The sequence below is a fragment of the Cricetulus griseus genome, chromosome 2, assembly GCF_003668045.3.
Source record: "Cricetulus griseus strain 17A/GY chromosome 2, alternate assembly CriGri-PICRH-1.0, whole genome shotgun sequence".
Lineage (NCBI taxonomy): Eukaryota > Metazoa > Chordata > Mammalia > Rodentia > Cricetidae > Cricetulus > Cricetulus griseus.
In genome coordinates, this window is record NC_048595.1 from 166135770 (window position 1) to 166155114 (window position 19345).

Genomic DNA, 19345 nt, shown 5'->3' on the forward strand with positions numbered 1-19345 from the left:
CTAGAAATGTTTGTCTTTAGATCCCTTTTACAATGGATGGGGAATAGTGAGAGGGAAAAGTTTTAGTGTAACAGACTTTTTGAAATCCAGGTTATTTGACTAGAACATTGTCCGTGCAGTGATACAATTTGATGCTTCCTTTTCTACTTACAGAAAGTTTTCCATGTTTAATCATCTTCATAACGTATGTGGGAAATATTTGCTAAGAGGTATCTCTTCAGAGCCAAGCCACCTGTCTTGGTTTTCTTACTAAGAGCCATAGAATTTACTTCTAGTTATTGATGATACTTGTAATTTGACTGTCCTATGCCTTTATAAACTATGTTTCCTTTTGTTCCTTAGAAGTTGCCATCTTTGATGAGCAAAACTTTAAAAAAAAAAAACTTGCCTAAGCTTAAATTTTGTGTCCATTTGAGGATAAAGTAGTTTCTGTATTTCTGATTGCAATGTGGGTGTGGTTCTGGGTGGTGTTCTCTGATTCGTTGCTCAAGTCTCCTAAGACTAAATCTGACTGGAAGCTGAGTGACAGATGAAGTAGGCCCACCCAGTTTAAAACCCATTCTACTTTTGTCTTGTGCCTTTCTGTGCATGATTAAAGGGAATCCTTAATGGTATTGCCTTTATTTGCTTGGAAGTAGATTCTTTTGTGGGATAGAGTCTACCTTAATTGTTCTATTTTACTGCCCCTGCTGTACAAAGATGATGATAAACCACTGCCATGTACTTGCTTTTCCACAGACACCATCTTTTTGTATTGTCCTAACCCATTGTTCCTATAAACAGTGCAGGTTCACAGATAGGATGAGCTGGCTTAGGGGACATACCTGGAAAATCCAGCAACACATGATTGGCTATGCTGTATTTCAAATTTAAAAATCCGGTTTTGTAGGGAACGGTGGGGTTTATATTAGCAACTTTGAAGGCAAAGTAAACTCAGAGGTTTTACAGTATGGAATCTTTCTGAAATGATTGTGAAGTATCTGTAGAGGTGAAATGTATTTGCTCCTGGTATGCTGGTAACTGACTGTCACTCATTAGTTGTTTTTAATTTTAATTTGTTTTCCCACTAGTTGAGACCTCTTGGAAGGAGCAGTTTTATTTGGAGCTGGCCAGAGTTCTTTTTTGGTAGTTTCTGTAGGTTGCTGTCTTCGTCACTGTCATTTTATTTAATGATAGAGTAGTAAAGACTTGGGTTAGATGACTACAGTGAAATTGAACATGAACCCTGTCAAGGAACAGCTCTCATAGGTGGGGCCTGGTGGAGACTATCGGGTTGTACCTCAGTGTGGAAAAATGTGCCCCACCTCCCCCAGACGAACTCATCTTGCTATACATAGAGATGTGTAAATAGCCCCCGAAACCCTCCTTCGCATGGTCATAAAGGCTGGCAGACTCTTGCTCAAGCCTTTCCAGTTTTCCCTTCTAGTAACAAGCAGTTTCTTCTCTTGTGATACGTTAAGAAGTGTGTAAAAAGCCAGTGGCCTTATTCGTAGCACATCCTTGGCAGAGCCTCTGCCCTAGCACTTTCCATGCAGCGAGGTCATTTATCTGGTGTTACTCAAGAATGAAAGTTTTCATCATCTTGCCTTATTAAGCAGTAAAACTTTTTAAAAAATAGCCATTTATTGGTGGGAGCTATTTAGCAAATCAGAATATACTGCGTATACCATTTCTTTTTTTCTCTCTTCTGTCTCTGTGGACGCTGGGCCTCTGAGATAGACAGCACTATGTAGCCTTTCCTAAATGCCCAAGATTGCTGTAGTTTGGGTTTTTTCCTTTTGAATTCTTCTAATCTTCCTTTCTGACAGCTACCAATTCTTGAGTGGTTTGTTAGTATGCCTTTCCTTAGTGTTTCCCAGATCCATTGTTCCTAACTGCTTTGCTGAGGGAACCACATTATTAGTGTTCACCCAGGACACAGTCCTGTTAGGGTTGAAAAGGACTTTGGTGCATTGCTATTTGGCATTGATTTGATTGTTTCTTGATGAGTTTTATATGGTTGTTGTGGAAAGAATTGAGTCATACTCATAACCCCATAGCCTCCCCCCTCCCCTAATGTTTTGAAAAAATTATTTTCCACTTAATTCACTCATAAAAAGCTGTATTGTTTGCTAGAAGCACCAACAAACCACACGCCCCCTCTTCAGACACCATCCTTGCTTGTTTTTTGTTCTGGTAACCCGCGCTCTGGCTGCCTTCCTCTATAGATACTTCTGACCTATAGGTGCCTTTATGAGAATGGAGGGTCTAATATCATGCCCCAAGGAGTAGCTAATGTAATGACTGATGTTTTCAGGGATTTTAGCATCGGACTGAAATGAATGAATGAAGCTTTTTATTGCTTTTGTAAAGTGGGAAGGACCAAGGAGAATTTTGGTGAAGACAATCATTTCTCTGTGTTCACAGTTTGTTTAAGATGTTTTTTCAGTAGGTCCAGAGTTCACAATCCCATTCAACCGAAAATGTGTGGCTCTGGACTCAGACGGTGGCACTTTTTGCCATGATTTAGTGTGTCCTTGGCAAGTTGTTTCTCTTCCCAGGCCTCAGCTGCCTCACCTATGAAATGGGTTGGACTGTCCTACCAGCTCTGGCTTCTAAGTGACCTTGCCCACCTTGCAGCAGTTTGGCATTTGCTCTTTATCTGTGTTCTGCTGTTTGAGGGGGGTTCTTGCTTATTTCTTTGTTACTCAGTGAGACTAGGCTTGATCTTTCATTATCTGTTCTTTGTGGACAAGTAGTTACATATGTCCTTATGACTTACTTTTAACCAAAGGCCTAGCACCACCTTAGGGGCTGCAGTAACTACAGTGCGAAACATAAACACCTGGGGTGGGGGAGTCTTCATTTCATTTTGCCATCATCTCTGTTCAAAGCCTGTCTAAAGGCTCTTCTAAGTCATGACATTCTGACTGTCGAGTTGGTGTGCGTGTGTGACACTGTCCTAATGGATTGAAATCCTGTTGTTAATGCCTAGTGATATTAAAGGTCCTTTCTTTGGGTCTTCAGTTACTTAACTCTTCTACGCTCAAAACAGGAAGGTCTTCAGAATTCTATCAATATTTTAATTGATGCTATGGAAAACAGTATCGGTGAGTGATTATTCACTTTATTTTTGCCTCTTTTATATCCATTTTGATTAGACAACTTTTGGCTGGATCATTCCTTTCAGAGAGTTCTCTTCCCAGCCTGCTTGGATGAGTATAATAACTGAGTTTGTTATTTTTAAGGACCTGGGAACCTTTCTAGGGGGTGGGCTAGGGGTGGGGGGGGTTGGGGAGTCCTGGTAGAGGCCAGCTCTGTGGTAGCTGGTGAAGGGATGAAACCAGCTGCTCTTGGTAAGGCTGCTTGTCATTGGTAGAAGGACTCACAGACTTGGAGTGGTTAAAAGACTAAATATGGAGTTGGCAAACTTCCTCCAAATGGAGGGTTTTTGTTCAATGCATTGAACATGTGACTTAAGAGAAAAGCATGACTGCCTATAGGTGATGAAAACTGGTGTGCTGCAGAACCCTGTGTGGCAGAAGTGACTGCCGTGTTGGGGACAGATTTGGTGGTGGTACTTCCAGCTCTCTCCTCCTCTGGGGTCACTCGGCTTGTGCTTTTAGGAAAACCTGGTCAGCTGAAGCACCAGTTACTTCCTTTCTATATACTTTTGCCTGGTTGAAGTCTGTGGCTTAAAAAAAAAATAGTTGAAACTTTCTTGAGAACTCTGTAACAAAGTATGTTTTTGATTAAAAGAGAAAGCCAACTAAATCATATGTGCTCATTCTTTTCTTAAGTTCATGGATGTCTTGGATCTGGAAAGCGTTCCTGATTGCTTTAAGAATTTTCACACTTGAGATCAACATTTTCTTTCTTTGTGACTTTGAGATGGGAAATAATGGCATTCCAGAGATAGCCCTGGAATAGTCCTCAGTCTTGTCTCTCTCTAGATGGGTAGGATGATAGTGACTGGAGAGCAGTGGGTGCTGGGAGGCGGTGTGGGGCATGGAGTGGAGGCAGAAGGGCTGAGAAAAGCTGTTGCCCTCTGGGTTTCCAGCTCCAGAAGAGGACAAGGCTGTGTAGCAGGTAAGTGTTTCAACAGTAATGGCTGGAATGACCATGTCAGCTGTTTCATCTTGATGATGGAGTTTTAGAGATGCTCACCAGGTCAAGAGACTTGTTCGTTCTTATTTGCTAACCTGAAGTTTGCAGTGCTTTAGGCAAGAACTTGATGGAAGTAGATTGGTAGTCAGTCTTACTGAGAAAAATTCCTTTGTGGAACACATTTCAGGAGAAAGGGAGCTGTATATTTTTATCTTTCTGCTCTTTGCTCTTTTTATTTCTGAAGAGATGAGATCTCACTGCATAATTTTGGCTGACTTTTGAACTCACCATTCTCCTGTGTCAGCCTCTTGTATGCCAGAATTCCAGGCACAAGCAATGTCTCACAAGGGGGTTGGAGGCAAACCATTGAGGAGACAGGAATTCTAGACAGCGGGCACCAAACAGTTGACCTGCAAAACACATGAAGCAAATGGTGCTGAGAAACTTGAGCAGCCCTTTAATTAAAGACCCCAGAGAACAGCACTACCTGCAGCTGACAGAGTCTGATTGACACTTGTAGGAAAGTCAACACTTGTCTTAGCTTTCTGCTGCTATGAAAAAGACAATGACCAAAACAACTTGAGGAAAGGGAAGTCAGGGCAGGAACTCAGAGGCAGGAACAGAAGCAGAGGCCATGAAGGAACACTCTTACTGGCTTGCTCCCCATGGCTTTGACTCAGAATTATCTGTCCAGGGATGACACCATCCTCAGTGGGCTGGACCTTCCCACATCAATCATAAATCAAGAAAATGCTCTGTGTATTTGCCTACAGGCCAGCCTGGTAGGGTCATTTTTTCCCAACTATGGTTACCTCTTCTCTGGTGACTAGCTTTGTGTCACATTGAAAAAAAAAAAAAAAAATCATAACATGCAACGGCAAAACGTACACTTCTGGGAATGGAGAAAATGTAGGTCATGGATGTAGTTGGGTAATAGGGCTAACTTCTGGTGATGTAGGAAAACTACTTAGAAAAATAGGTGACTATGTAAAAGTAACTCTTAGAATTTTGAATTCATAGCAGGAACAAAGTAAAGTCTGGTGTAATAATAGTGTTGCCAATGACCCTGTCTGATTCTGGCATACTATATGCATGACAAGTCACACTGTATCTCCTCTCTCTCTCTCTCTCTCTCTCTCTCTCTCTCTCTCTCTCTCTCTCTCTCTCTCTCTCTCTCTCTCCTGCTTTTGAGAGGAGATTTCACTATGTGGCCCAAAGTGTCCTCTGTCCCACTATATAGACCTGGCTAACCTTAAACTTGGAGCAGTCCTCTTGCATCTGTCTGAAGTGCCAGGATTTCAGGCATGTGCTGCCATGCTCAGCTTAAGAAAAATACATTTTAAAACTCTTCAAGGCTAACATCAACTTGATACCAGAACCAGATAAGGATAACAAAATGATAATTTGTTGTTGTTGTTGTTTGTTTGTTTTGTGGTGAACATTGATGCAAGAGTTCTCAATAACATTCTTATCATTTGAATTGGGGAGCACATTGAAGGCTGGGGGATAGCTCAGTCAGTACAGTGCTTGGTGTGCAAGCATGAAGACCTGACCTCAGTTTCCAGAAGCCACATGAAAAAGCTTGGCAAGGTGGTACTTGTTTATAACCCAGGGCTGGGAGTTAGACACAGGTAGGTTCCTGGGGCATGCTGGCCAGCCAGCCTACCTACTTGGCAAGCTCCAGGCCAGTAAGAGACTCTGTCTCAAACAAGTGTTTTTGTGGTAGACCTTTGTCCTTACCCCACGTGTGCATCCACACGTGTATGTATGCCTGGGTGTGCGCGCGTACAAATGCACACACACCAAAACTCCAAAAGGATTCATGGTTGGCTCGAAACCAATTTAAGGGCGGAAACCAAATGACCATCTCAGTCAATAAAGAAAAGTCCATTGGCAAAATTCAACATTCCTTGATGACAAAAGTCAGGATGGGTTGGAGAAATGAGCACTTCAGAGCACTTGTTGATTTTGGAGATGACAGGTTCAGTTCCTAGCTCCCACGTGATGGTTCACAGTCATCTCTAACTCCAGTTCTAGAGCATGTGCCCTCTTCTGAACTTCACAGATACCAGGCATGCACACAGTACACATACTTGAAGGCAAACCACTCACACACACACGAATTTTTAAGTTCCAAAGAAACTAGAGTTTGTTCCTAGAAGAAACCTCTCAGCATAATACATCATAAGATAGTGCTGTGGCCAACCTTGTACCAAGTAGGAAACAGCAGCATTTCCCTAAAATCTGGAACAAGATAACTCTATTGTTTGTTTGATAGATGGATTTGACACAGGGTTCTCTGCATGTAGCTGTGGCTGTCCTGGAACTCCATATGTAGCCCAGACTGGCCTCAAACCCACAGAAGTCCCCTTACCTCTGCTTTCTAACTGCTAGAATTAAAGGTGTGTGTCACTACGCCCAGCAAGATACTATCATACAATATAGTGCTTGAGGTTGTAGAGCATCAAAACCTGAAAGGGCAAATAGGGAAGGAAGAAATCAAATTATACTGATTTGCAAATAATATGATCCTGTTCGTAAAAGAGCTAGACTTCATAAACCCCTGTAAAGTAGGATCCAAAATTGAGAGATAGAGAGAAAAAAGTAGCTTTTCTAAATAATGGTAGTGAATTCACTGAGAGAATCTTGGGGTAGGCTGTTGGTAATATTCATAAGAGCTTCAAAAATCCCAAATAACTGAGGAATAAACAAACCTAACCAGGAAGGAGAAACACCTCTACAACAAAAACTTCTGACACCAAAGGAAAAAATTGAAGATACTAAAAGATGGAAGGTCTCCTATGCTTATGGATTTAAGATTAAATATGAAAATGGCAAGTACTGCCTCAGGTACAAGACTGGCACTTAAATCTTGGCAATAACCAAACCAACAGCTCTCTGATTGGATTTAAGATTTCAAGGGAAGGAAATTATGCCTGGTACTGTGAATGCAGCCAACTACCTGTGGCTCCTGAGATCAAAAATAAACCAATATAGTCCCTAACTTTATTCTGCATAGTTACACCTACAGTTAAGTGTAGCTCTCACTTGTATCAAAAAAAGCCTCTTTTGCAGAAGACCTTTACAGAAAGCCTCAACTGGTCAAATTTCAGAGTACAACTGACTGGGCAATGCATCTACAAACCAACCCTTACACCTGAGACTAGTGAACATGAGGAGGGCAACAAAAAGACTTTTAAGAGCCAGAGAGGAAGTCTGATGCAACAATTGTTTTCTAGATATGACAGGGAAGCCTCGCCCACAAAATCTCAACAATATGGTTGCCTAAACAAGATATGAACAATGGGAACACCAGTTGATACGCCAGTGTGATGGGGCCAGTCTCATGGGGCCCCAACCCTACATGAAGAGCTGTAGGCAATTAACAACTGCTGAGGGGAATTAATCTTTCCTGGGATGAGCCCCCTAATTGGTTATCCAGTACCAAGTGGTCACCCTTGAAAATATACACACAAATAATACCAAACAGACTTAGTAGATTGTATGTATATGTGTATTACATATGTATATGTTAGACAAATATGAGTATGTTACATCTTTATATATGTTACACATATTCATATATACGTAACTATTAAACACTAGATGACTGAATTTAAGGGGGGCACATGGGAGAGGTTGGAGGGAGAATAGAGATAATGACTGTGTTTTAACTAAAAATGGAAGAAAGTGTATCTATTACCCAAAGCAAATTTACAGATTCATTTCAGTCTCCTTCAAAATTATATTCTTCACAGAGTTTTAAAAAATCATAAAATTTATATACAAATTATATACAAAATGCCCCAAATTGTGAAACAATCTTCAGCAGAAAAACAATGCCAAGCTATCATAATATCCAATCTCAAATTATATCACTGAGCCATAGTGACAAAACAACACGTATTAGCACAGAACAGACATGTTGATCAGTAGAGTGGGAAATACATAGTTTTGGTCACATAGTTTTTGGCAAAGCTGTCAAAACTACCTTGTTGAAAAGAGCCTTTTAATCAAACTGTGCTAGGAAAACTGCATTTCCATATTTAGGAGAATGGAACAACATACCTCTCACCTTGAGAATGAATTAAAAATGGATCACAGACCTTAATATAAGATTTAAAACTTTGAGCCAGCGTTAGTGGCCTGTGCCTTTAATCCCAGCACTCAGGAGGCAGAGGCAGGCAGATCTCTGTGAGTTAGAGGCCAGCCTGGTCTACAGAGTGAGTTCCAGAAAAGGCTCCAAAACAAAACAGAGAAACCCTGTCTTGAAAAACCAAAGTTAAAAAGAAAAAAAAAAAAAGCTTTGAAATGGCTAGAGGAAATCCTCTAAAACCCTTCACGAGGCAGGCATAGCAAGGATTTTCTGAGCAGGGCTTCACAAGCACATGGAAGAGTTGACAATATGAAATTAAGTTTTTGACAAAATCACCAGAATGAAGAGGTAGCCTACAGAATGAGAAAAAAATATTTGCTAACATTAGACAGAATTGATAGTCAAGATATAAATTAAATGTTCCCCCCCAAAAAAATTATTGGATCAGAAAATAAGCTAGTTAATAGACAGTTTTCAAAACAAGAAACACAAATGACTAACAATTACACAGGAAGGCATTTAATATCCTTAACCATCAGGGAAAAGTAAAAATTGCCTTCAGTTTCCAGAATGGGTACTATATTTAAAAAAAAAAAAAAGCCAATGGTAACAAATGCTGGCAAAGTTGTGGGGAATTAGAGGAAACCTAATTCACTGCTGGTGGGAGTGCAAGCTCGTGTAGCTTCTACACAAATCAGTCCCCCCCCCCAAAAAAAAAAAAAAAAAACAAAACAAAAACAAAAACCTGAAAGTAGAACTGCCATCTGACTCAGTCACAGTACCCGGGTGTGTACCTGTATGCCTGCAGTTCAACATTCCAGATACACCTGCAGATCATGCTCATATTGTTCACAGTAGCCAGGACATGGAACCAGTGCTAATGGCCATCAGCAGGCGAATTAATAAAGAAAATGTGCCTCGTATACACAGTGGAGTTGTGTGCAGCCATAAAAAAAAAAAAAAAAAAAAAAAAAAAAAAAAAAAACAAAACAAAAAACCAAAAAAAACTAAATCACAAGGTTTGCAAGGAAATGGGTGCAACTGGAAATTACTATGCTAAGTGACTTAGACAAAGATACTAGGCTTTCTCTTATGCAGAAACTACATTTAAAATTATGTAAATGTACTTTTATATGTGTACATTTGTAGGTCATGAAACTAGGAAGGGAGAGGGGAAGGAAAGATGTTAAAGGAGGGAGAAATAGATAAGGGGTTGTAATATGATTTTTTTTTATTCATTTGACTTTTTGCTCTTTTTGAGAGGCCTGCCATCCAGCTCCCAAGTAAATCACACACAAAGGCTTATTCTTAGTTACGAGTGCCCGGCCTTAGCTTGGCTTATTTCTAGCCAGCTTTTCTTAAATTATCCTGTCTACCCTCTGGGTTTTTAATCTCTCTTAATTCTGTGTATCTTACTTTCCTTCTTACTCTGTGTCTGACTGGGTGGCTGGGTGGCTGGGTGGCTGGGTGGCTGGGTGGCTGGGTGGCTGGCCGGTCTTTCTCCTCTTGTTTTCTCATTCCTCATAATTCTCCTGTCTATTCTCTGCCTGCCAACCACACCTATCCTTGCTCCTGCCTGGCTATTGGCTGTTTAGCTCTGTATTAGACCCCTGCAATGACACACTTCCTCCAACAAGACCACACCTACTCCAACAAGACCACACCTCCTAATAGTGCCACTCCCTTTGGGGGCCATTTTCTTTTAAACCACCACAGCATACAAATTAGTAATTCCAACGCGGCAACTTCATGCATATTCATTATCTTTGTTCTCACTCGGTCCCCTCTGCCCTCCTGGCTCCTTCTTTTTCCTCAGCTAATCCCTTCTTCTACCCTCCTATTACATGTAGCCCATTACTCTATTGTTGGGGAATATTATTTTAAGATGTGTGACTTTTGTTTATGTTTAACTCTGTGAAGCTGTGTTCCTTTGCCTGTCTAAAACACCTGATGGTCTAATAAAGACCACTTCCTGCTGCCTGCAAGTCAAGATGTAGATTTTTGTTTGTTTTGTTTTTGTTTTTGTTTTTTGTGTTTTTTTGTTTTTTGCTTTTTTGTTTTTCGAGACAGGGTTTCTCTGTATTGTTTTGGAGCCTGTTCTGGAACTCGCTCTGTAGACCAGGCTGGCCTCACCACCAACGCCTGGCAAATCAAGATGTAGGCCCTTAGGCTACTTCTCCAGTATCATGTCTGCCTAGATGTCACGGTGTCACACCATGGTGATAATGGACTAAACCTCTAAAGTGTAAGTGAGGCCACTTACACTTAACAATTAAATGTTTTTCATTATAAGAATTGCTGCCAGGAGGTGGTGGAGCACGCCTTTAATCCCAGCACTTGGGAGGCAGAGGCAAGCAGATCTCTGTGATCAGCCTGGTTGGTCTAAAAGAGCTAGTTCCAGGACAGCCTCCAAAGCCACAGAGAAACCCTGTCTGGAAACCCCCGCTCCCCACCCCCCCAAAAAAGAATTGTTGTGGTAGTGGTGTCCCTGCAGAGCAACAGAACCCTAACTGAGTTATACGCTGACATAAAAATGTCAACAACAAGAAAAAGTAGCAGGATCTAAGTTGGGCACGGTGATGTACGCTTGCAATTCAAGCATTTAGGTGACTGAGGCAGGAGGATCATGAATTTGAAGCTAGGTTGTGCTACATAGTTTGATCCCATTTAGACATTTAAAAATGAACTTTTTTAAAGAACAAATTTGTCAGTATTCAAAGCTGCACACATATTTGATTGCTTTTGAAAAGACTATAAAATATTCTCGAAATGGTAAAAAAATGCATTTAAGATGCATATGCTTTTCCAGTGGCAACACAGTATGTACCACATAGATGGTGAGGCTTATAAAATGGATATATTTTAAAGAATTGAGACCATGTAAGATGTTTTCTGAACACACTGTAACCAAGGCAGCAGTAACAGACATAGGAGGCTGTCCAGACATTTGAAGCAACTTGGGATAAAGAACAAAACCTTAGCTAAATTAGAATGAAAATGAAAACACGCTGTGGGGTCTGGCTAAACTATTGTCTTAGTTAGGGTTTCTACTGCTGTGATGAAACACCATGACCAAAGCAACTTGGGGAGGAAAGGGTTTATTTGGCTTATACTTCCATCACTGTTCATCATCAAAGGAAGCCAGGACAGGAACCTGGAGGCAAGAGCTGATACAGGGGCTATGGAGGGGGGCTGCTTACTGACTTGCTTTCCCTGGCTTGCTCACCCTGTTTTCTTATAGAACCCAGGACCACCAGCCCAGGGATGGTCCCACCCACCATGGACTGAGACCTCTCCCATTGGTTATAAGATAATGCTCTACAAGCTGTCCCACAGCCCTGTCTTACAGAGGCAATTTTCTCATTCGAGGTTTCCTCCTCTCACATGACTCTGGCTTGTGTCAAGTTGATGTAAATCTAGCCAGGGCAGCAGTACTGGCAAACTTTAAGGAGAAGACTTCTGGCTCATAGTTTTGGAGTTTATTCATTGTCAGTCATCTCTACCCTTCTAAGGCTGATGTGAATTAGAAAATCCCAGCAGTAAATGCAGGACAAGGCAGCTGTTTAGCTCACGATGGACAGGAAGTGGAGTATGACGAGGTGTCAGGGACCTATAATTAAGGACCTGTCTGCCTTCAGTGACCTATTGTCACTAGCTAGATCCCACCTCCTAAAGTTCCCACAACTTCCCAAACAGCAGCACAGGCTGGAGACTAAGCATTCAATATGAGCTCCCATGGCTCTGTTCATATTCTAACCATCCAGGTGCAGAAAGGGAAATTCATAGAACTGAGTTAAAAACTGCAAGTTGCAAGGCAACGCACTATGCTTCCACTTCCAGCACTTAGAATAGCAAAATAAACCAAAAGCCATCAGAAGGTAGTAAATAAGCAGGAGCTAGTGAAGTTGAAAGAAAACAGTGCAAGCACCACATGGTCCTTAGCGAGCCACAATCCAGTATTTGAAGAGATGGATAATGGGGAAAATAGATAAACCACTAATTTGGGGGATGAAATGGAATGTCTTTACAGACTTATACCACACAGATGGTAGGGGCACACTGTAAACACCTGTGTGAATTTGAGAAGTAAAAGGAAACTGATTTCTTGGGGTGAGGGGACAGCACTACAGTTCATTCAATATGAAAGAAATTTAAACAGGCATATAGCTATTAAGAAAATCAGGCTGGTAGTAGAGGCATGCGCTTTTAATCCTTGGCACTCAAGAGGCTGAGTTAGGTGGATCTCTGAATTCAAGGCCATCTTGGTGTACAGAGAATTCCAGGATTTCGAGGGCTACACAGAAAAACCCTGACTTAAAAATCAAATCAAATCAAAACAAAACAAAACAAAAAAACAGGTTTGCAGTTCTTGAAACGTCCCCTAAATCCACATTCTGGGTGGTTTTGCTGGAGAATTCTTTTAAGTTCTCAAAGACTTTTAATTTTGGCTAGGTGCTGGTGGCGCACACCTTTAATCCCAGCACTTGGGAGACAGAGGCAGGCGGATCTCTGTGAGTTCAAGGCCAGCCTGGTCTCCAGAGCGAGTGCCAGGATAGGCTCCAAAGCTACACAGAGAAACCCTGTCTCGAAAAACCAAAAAAAAAAAAAAAAAAAAAAAAAAAAAAAAAAAAATCTGTTCTCTCCTACAATGTGTTCTCAGGATCAAATTGAGGGCGTCAGACTTGTCTGCAAGGGCCTATAATGGCTGAGCCATCTCACCAGCCCAAGGGATATGTTTTCTAAAACTCCTAGAATGAATGAGTCTAGCAAAAGTCACTGCATACAAACTCCCTGTCTACTAAAAGTGTTTTGGTATTGGGAATGAACATAAGCACATGAACTAAAAATGCAGTTCCACTGATAATAACTTCAGGTGTCTGTGTATCAAAGCAACAAGACAGTCATGCTGAAAAGTGTGAAAGCTACACAGTTCTGAGAAATGGAAGACCTCATAAATGGACAAGCACCATGGTAACCATTGGAGCACTAATAGCAAAGATGTTACTTCTCTAAGTTTCACAAGTTAATACAATTTCTACCAAAATCCCAGCAATTTTGGCTCTGTAGATAAGGTTATACTAATAAAATGTATTTATAAAAGACAAACCAAAACAGCTAATGCAATTTTGAAAGAGGAAAGAAGTGACAGACATCAGTCTATATGATTTCAAGATTCTAGAGAGCTACAGTAACCAACATATGGCATTGGTGGTGGACAGACCCACAGCTCAATGTCCTCTCTCTCTTGGGTATTGATGAGACCAACTTAATGTTAAAATAAGTCATGCTGACCTTGCCTCATGCTGACCTTGCCTCAGCTCCCCTAACATGCTTATGTTCAGCCTTAGGTCCACAGCTGGGGATGCCGGACACCTCTAATGGTCTCCGGGCAATATGTATCTTTCAAGTCTCAACTGAAATACATCTTCTTAAGAGGGGCATTTTGACACCTCAGACACAGACCCACTCAGATATACACAACTTTGACAAGGGTGCAGAAGTTACTCAGCGGAAGAAAGCTAACCCTTCATCAAATGATGAGGAAAGTGAAGACAGAGAAGAAAAATGAAGGTTCATCCAAATTAAAAACAATGTATTGAGCATAGGTGTGAGTGAGTGTGCCACAGCTCAGGCCATCTTGACATCAAACATCTCTGCTTGCTGGGCTTCCTCAATGTCCTTTAATCTGCATCTCATACAAAAATTAATGCTGGAGCACAGAAACTCATCCAACATCCTGGCCTTGCCATTCCCTGACCCCTCCTAATCTTCAGTTTCCTTCCCCACTGCCATGTAATACAGCCCATTCCTACGAGGATGTCCTGATCCTGTCACTGGTACCCAAATTTCTGTGTGTGACCCTTCAACTTTATTGTCCGTGTCTCTCTCTCAGCCCCAGACCAGATGTGTTTTGGTTTCATGAAGTACTCCATACATTCCCTGTTCACTATTCACCAACCCTTTCATTGTTTCTCGTTTAACCGATACTGCATTTTATACATTAAAAAAATTACCTTTTCTCTTACTGAACTCCCCACTCCCAAACAAAGCCTATTGGCTAACTCTAACCGATTGTCTCCTCTTCCACATAGGCAACTGAACAAACCTTGAGGAAAAAGAAGAGTTTCAGGCTGATCTCATGTCATACTTATGACCACATTGTGGTGGTCATAAGTCTGCATCCCCACCCTGCATTCCATCCCTTTTGCTAAGCTTCCTTTTGGAGAAAACTTAAAAAACAAAACAAAACAAAAACAAAACTCTTCACTGTGTTTCTTTTCTCGCTCCCCCTCCATTTCTGTCTTTCCCCACACCACTCCAGCTGGCTGTTGCCTTCCTACCCTTCTGCGGCTGTGCACTGCCAGTCAGCAATAGCCCATTTTCTGTCAGATTTAGTGCTCAAGTCACTGTCCTTATCAGGCTTCCCTTAGGCACAAGACATAGTTAATTACTCCTCTTTGTACAAACATTTTTACTAGTGATTTTTCTCCTTTTTTACCAGTCATTTCTCTTTTCCTGATCATTTTCATCTGCTCAGGCTCTGGCTGCTCCTGGAAACCATGCTTGTTTTGGTTTGGAGCCACAGCTGGCAATGCCCTATTTCAAGTCTAAACTGAAATCACCCTCTATGATGCATTCATTTCCTGATACCTCGTGTTCCCAGAAACACTTTGAGATCACTTTATTCTACCATCATTATAGTTCCAAATATCTTTATATTGATTTAGAATATAAATATGGCAAAAGGGAAGTTATTTCTCTAGGTTGTGGGCAATTTCAAATTCTCTCCCTTTTTTACAATTCCGTACCTATAATGTGTGTGCTTTGATTATATTCACCCATCCATTATCCTCTCTCATCCCCTAATTTCAGGTATTTCTGTGAATGAGAAGATTAACGTTTCCACAGCAACAAGTATCACTCACTAACACCCATGTCTTCCTTGTGTTTTTATGCTTATCAAAAGATCGGATGATATAAAAATGGAGCACTATTTGTAATAGCCAGAAACTGGAAGCAGCCTAGATGCCCCTCAACTGAAGAATGGATAGAGAAAATGTGGTACATTTACACAATGGAGTACTACTCAGCAGAAAAAAAACAATGGAATCTTGAAATTTGCAGGAAAATGGATGGAACTAGAAGAAACCATTCTGAGCGAGGTAACCCAATCACAAAAAGACAAACATGATATGTACTCACTCATATGCAGATTTTAGACATAAAGTAAGGATTACCAGCCTACAATCCACACTGCCAAAGAAGCTAATAAACAAGGAGGACCCTAAGAAAAACATACATGGTCCCCTGGAGAAGGGGAGAGGTTCAAGATCTGCTGAGCAAATTGGGAGCACGGGAAGAGGGAGGACGGAGCTAGGAGAATGAGAAGGGGAGAGGAAGAGGGATGCAGAGGACATGAGGGAGCAGGAAGTTTGAGTCAGGGGAAGAATAGATGATAACAAGAATGGAGATACCATAATAGAGGGAGACATTTTTGGTTTACAGAGAAATCAGGCACTAGGGAAATGTCAGGAGATCTACAAAGATGACACCAGCTAACTATCTCAGCAACAGAGGAGAGGCTACCTCAAATGCCCTCCCCTGATAATGAGATCGATGACTGACCTATATGCCATCCTATAGCTTTCATCCAGCAGCTGGTGGAAGTAGAAGCAGACACCCATAACTAATCACCGAACTGAACTGGAACCCAGATGCAGAGAAGGATGAGTGAAAAGCACAGAGGTCCAGACCATGCTGGTGAAACCCACAGAAACAGCTGACCTGAACATCCAGGAACTCTTGCTCCCCAGACTGATAGCTGGAATACCAGCATGTGACTGATCCAGAACCCAGAAACATGGGTTTCTGTGAGGAAATCTCAGAAATCTACGGGACCTCCTGTAGAAGTCCAGTACTTATCCCCATGATAGGTGTGGACTTTGGGAGCCCATTCCATATAGAGGAATACTCCCTGAGCCAAGACACACAGGGGTGGGCCTAGGCCCTATCCCAAAGGATACAATAGACACTGATGACACCCTATGGAAGGCCTCACCATCCAGGGAGAGCAGAAAGGATATGTGACAGATAGGGTTTTAGTTGGGGGGGGCGGTAGGGAAGGACGAGTGGGAGAAGGGAACTGGGATTGTCATGTAAAACAATCCTGTTTCTAATTCAAATAAAAAAAGTTGGAAAAAAAAATCGGATGAAATGGGCAAGATTTCCCCATGCATCCACAAGGTAAGATTAAATTTTCTTTTCAATTTTAAGGAGTATCTAAAATGTTAATACAACCTTAGAAACCACTAAGTAAAGACAAAAGATATGGGCATCAAGCTTGATTAACGGTTCAGGGATTCATGAGGTACCAAGAGTTTGAGAATGTAGGAGCAGCCAGAACCAGGAGCTGGGGCCTGACTGATGAGCCTTAAAGAGCGAACAGGCAGAGGAGGGTGAGCTTCCGAAAAAGGCAAGGTCAGCTTGACTTTTTCTGACATTAATAGCCCCACCACTGCCCAAGAGGGAGAGGCCATATTCCAAGTTAATATTCCATTTTACACCTAATATGAGAGGGAGAAACACAGGCACTTAAGCCCGGAGTAAACACCGTCATTACTGTGACCACAGAGCATCACCGATGGACTAATAAAAGGGAGGAATCATGGAGAAGAAAGCCCAGCTCTGTGGTGAGTAAAGTATCAATACTCGTAAACCTGATGCCCTTTCCTGTGACCATCTGAGCCCTGCTCACAAACAAATTGCCCTTTGTTGTTTTGTCTCCACAAAGGACATAGTGGTGTCCTGGCACCTGTGAATGTGACACTGTTCAAGAATAGAGTCTTTGCAGATGAATATGCAGGAAGATGGGGTCAGTATGATTAGTGTCTTTACAGGAATAGGAGAAAGACAGACCGACTGTCTCTTACACTTCAAGAAGACAGTGTAAGAGATAAAGGTAGAGATGGGGGGGGGGCAGTTACATGTTCAGGATCGCCAGGGACTGACCCCAAAACCAGAGGCAAGAAAGGCACCCCCTCCCGGGGGCCACAGCTTGATTCACGACTTCTCACCTCTACAGTGAGAGCGTAGATTCCATTATTTAGGCTGTCCAGGTTGTGGCATTTTGTTATGGCACCACAGGTAATTAGTTTAATCAATGTTCATTTGTTCATTCGTTTCTCACACCAGTCTGTAGTCAGTCTGAACCAGGCCCTGTGCTGGGGACTTCAGCTGACTTTGCTGAGGGAGTTGCTGGCTGCACAGGAGGACCTGAAGATGGCCAGGTTGAGAAACACTATGGCGGGATGTAGGGCCTTGGTCTGAGACGGGTGAGGCTGGAGAACTTGTGACATGGGTTAGGGGCGTTTTTGTTTTGTTTTGTTTTTAACACCTAGGGCAAAGTTAGGGCAGGACTTTCCTCATTACAACTGAGGACCAGTCAGAAGGACTGATGAGAACGGGAGTAGAGATTGTAAGTATGAGGCAAACCTTGCACCAAGAGACCGGAAAGAGGTTGCCACGATTGTCTGCTTCTGCACACACAGCAGCCCAGAGGGCCAGCAGAAGCTATGCTCGTGCAGAGAATCAGGTTATCAGAGGACAGGAATCACAGAGCCTCGAAGGTGGACGAACTGGGGTATCGCACTCCAGGATCCTTGAAATCAGTACATGGCTGCTTATCAGTTCCTCCAGGTCTTGGTATTCTGGGCCACCTAAGAAGCCCTGGACAGTGGGGTCCCAGGAAGGAGCCACTTCCTTGGAAAGGGTTTGCCCAGAAGGAAGGCGCGGCCACCACTGGGTGTCGCCATTGTCCCGCGAAGGGAGCAGGAGCGTCAGTCTATGGCGTCTCCTTCACCCCTTGCTGCACGGACAGGGTCCTGGCCCAGGGCACCCCGAGGAAGCACAGCTGGTCCCGCCACTGATCACTGCAGCCCGCGTCCAGGGCGGAGGCCGAGGCCTGAGGCAGCGCGTCTGTCTGATCCTGCAGAAAGCACGGCTGCAGTGGGGCTTCTGGGATGATAGCTCTCGGAAATGTCGTTTTAGGTCTGCTAGCAATCCAGGCCCTCGGGTCAGACTTTCTAGAGACACCAGGCCCGATGCACTTTGAGGTCGCAGGTCCCTGGGTACCCAGTGTCAGCACACCTTTACAAATCACTAATGGAAAGTGGTTTCTCACCCTTGCCAGGACTGGTGTGCTATGTTGGAGAGGCTTTTCAGAGGCCAGTGGAGGCGCTTAGGTTTTGTGGAGACCACATAGAGAGGAGAGACGGAAGTTGGGGTGACAGTGAAACGGTCAACTAGTGGGGAAGTAGCAGAAGTCCCAGGCAGACATTTCTCCAGAGACCACTGCTCTTTGGGCTGTTTCCTCCTTTTGGTTTAACTTAAACGGTGTCCTTTCCCTTTCTCTGTTAAACAAAACTCAGGGAGACTCACGGAGGGGGGCGTGAGTGTCTGTGCTGGCTTTGTCTCTGAGAGGTGTGTTAATTGTCCTTGTCACAGAAGCCCAGAGGGCTCTGTCTAGACGAATACTGAAGCTCATCCCTGGCATGTGAGAAGCCCATAGAATTACCATAGCTCAGGAGCCCTGGGGTAGCACGCTCCAAGAAGCTCCTTGTAATCAGTGCATGGCTGCTTATCACTGCCTCAGTTTCCCTCTGGGAAATTAGGACACCTTCTTTTGGGTAATGAGATGCAACAGGAATCACTGAGATCAGGTGCTTTTCATCGAGCCAACAGTGAAACAGCAGGACTGAAAAAACCTTTCTTATTTTACTCCTAGAAAGTGAAGCTTTGGGGTGTGTGTGTGTGTGTGTGTGTGTGTGTGTGTGTGTGCTTGCGTTCGCATGAGAGAGAGAGGAAGAGGGAGGGAGAGAGAGAGAGAGAGAGAGAGAGAGAGAGAGAGAGAGAGAGAGAGATCAGAGAACAGCCTTCACTGCTTTCATCAAGTACCATGCACTTTTTTTTTTTTAATAATAATAAGCTAGAGTAGATGACCATTGAGTCCCAGGGATCTACCATGTCTGCCTCCCTAGCACTGGAATTACAAGCATGTGCCCCCTCCCTCCCTCCCTCCCTCCCTCCCTCCCTCCCTCCCTCCCTTCCTCCCTCCCTCTCTCTTTCCCTCCCTATTTTCCTCCTTGGTCCTCTGGCTTGAGAGGC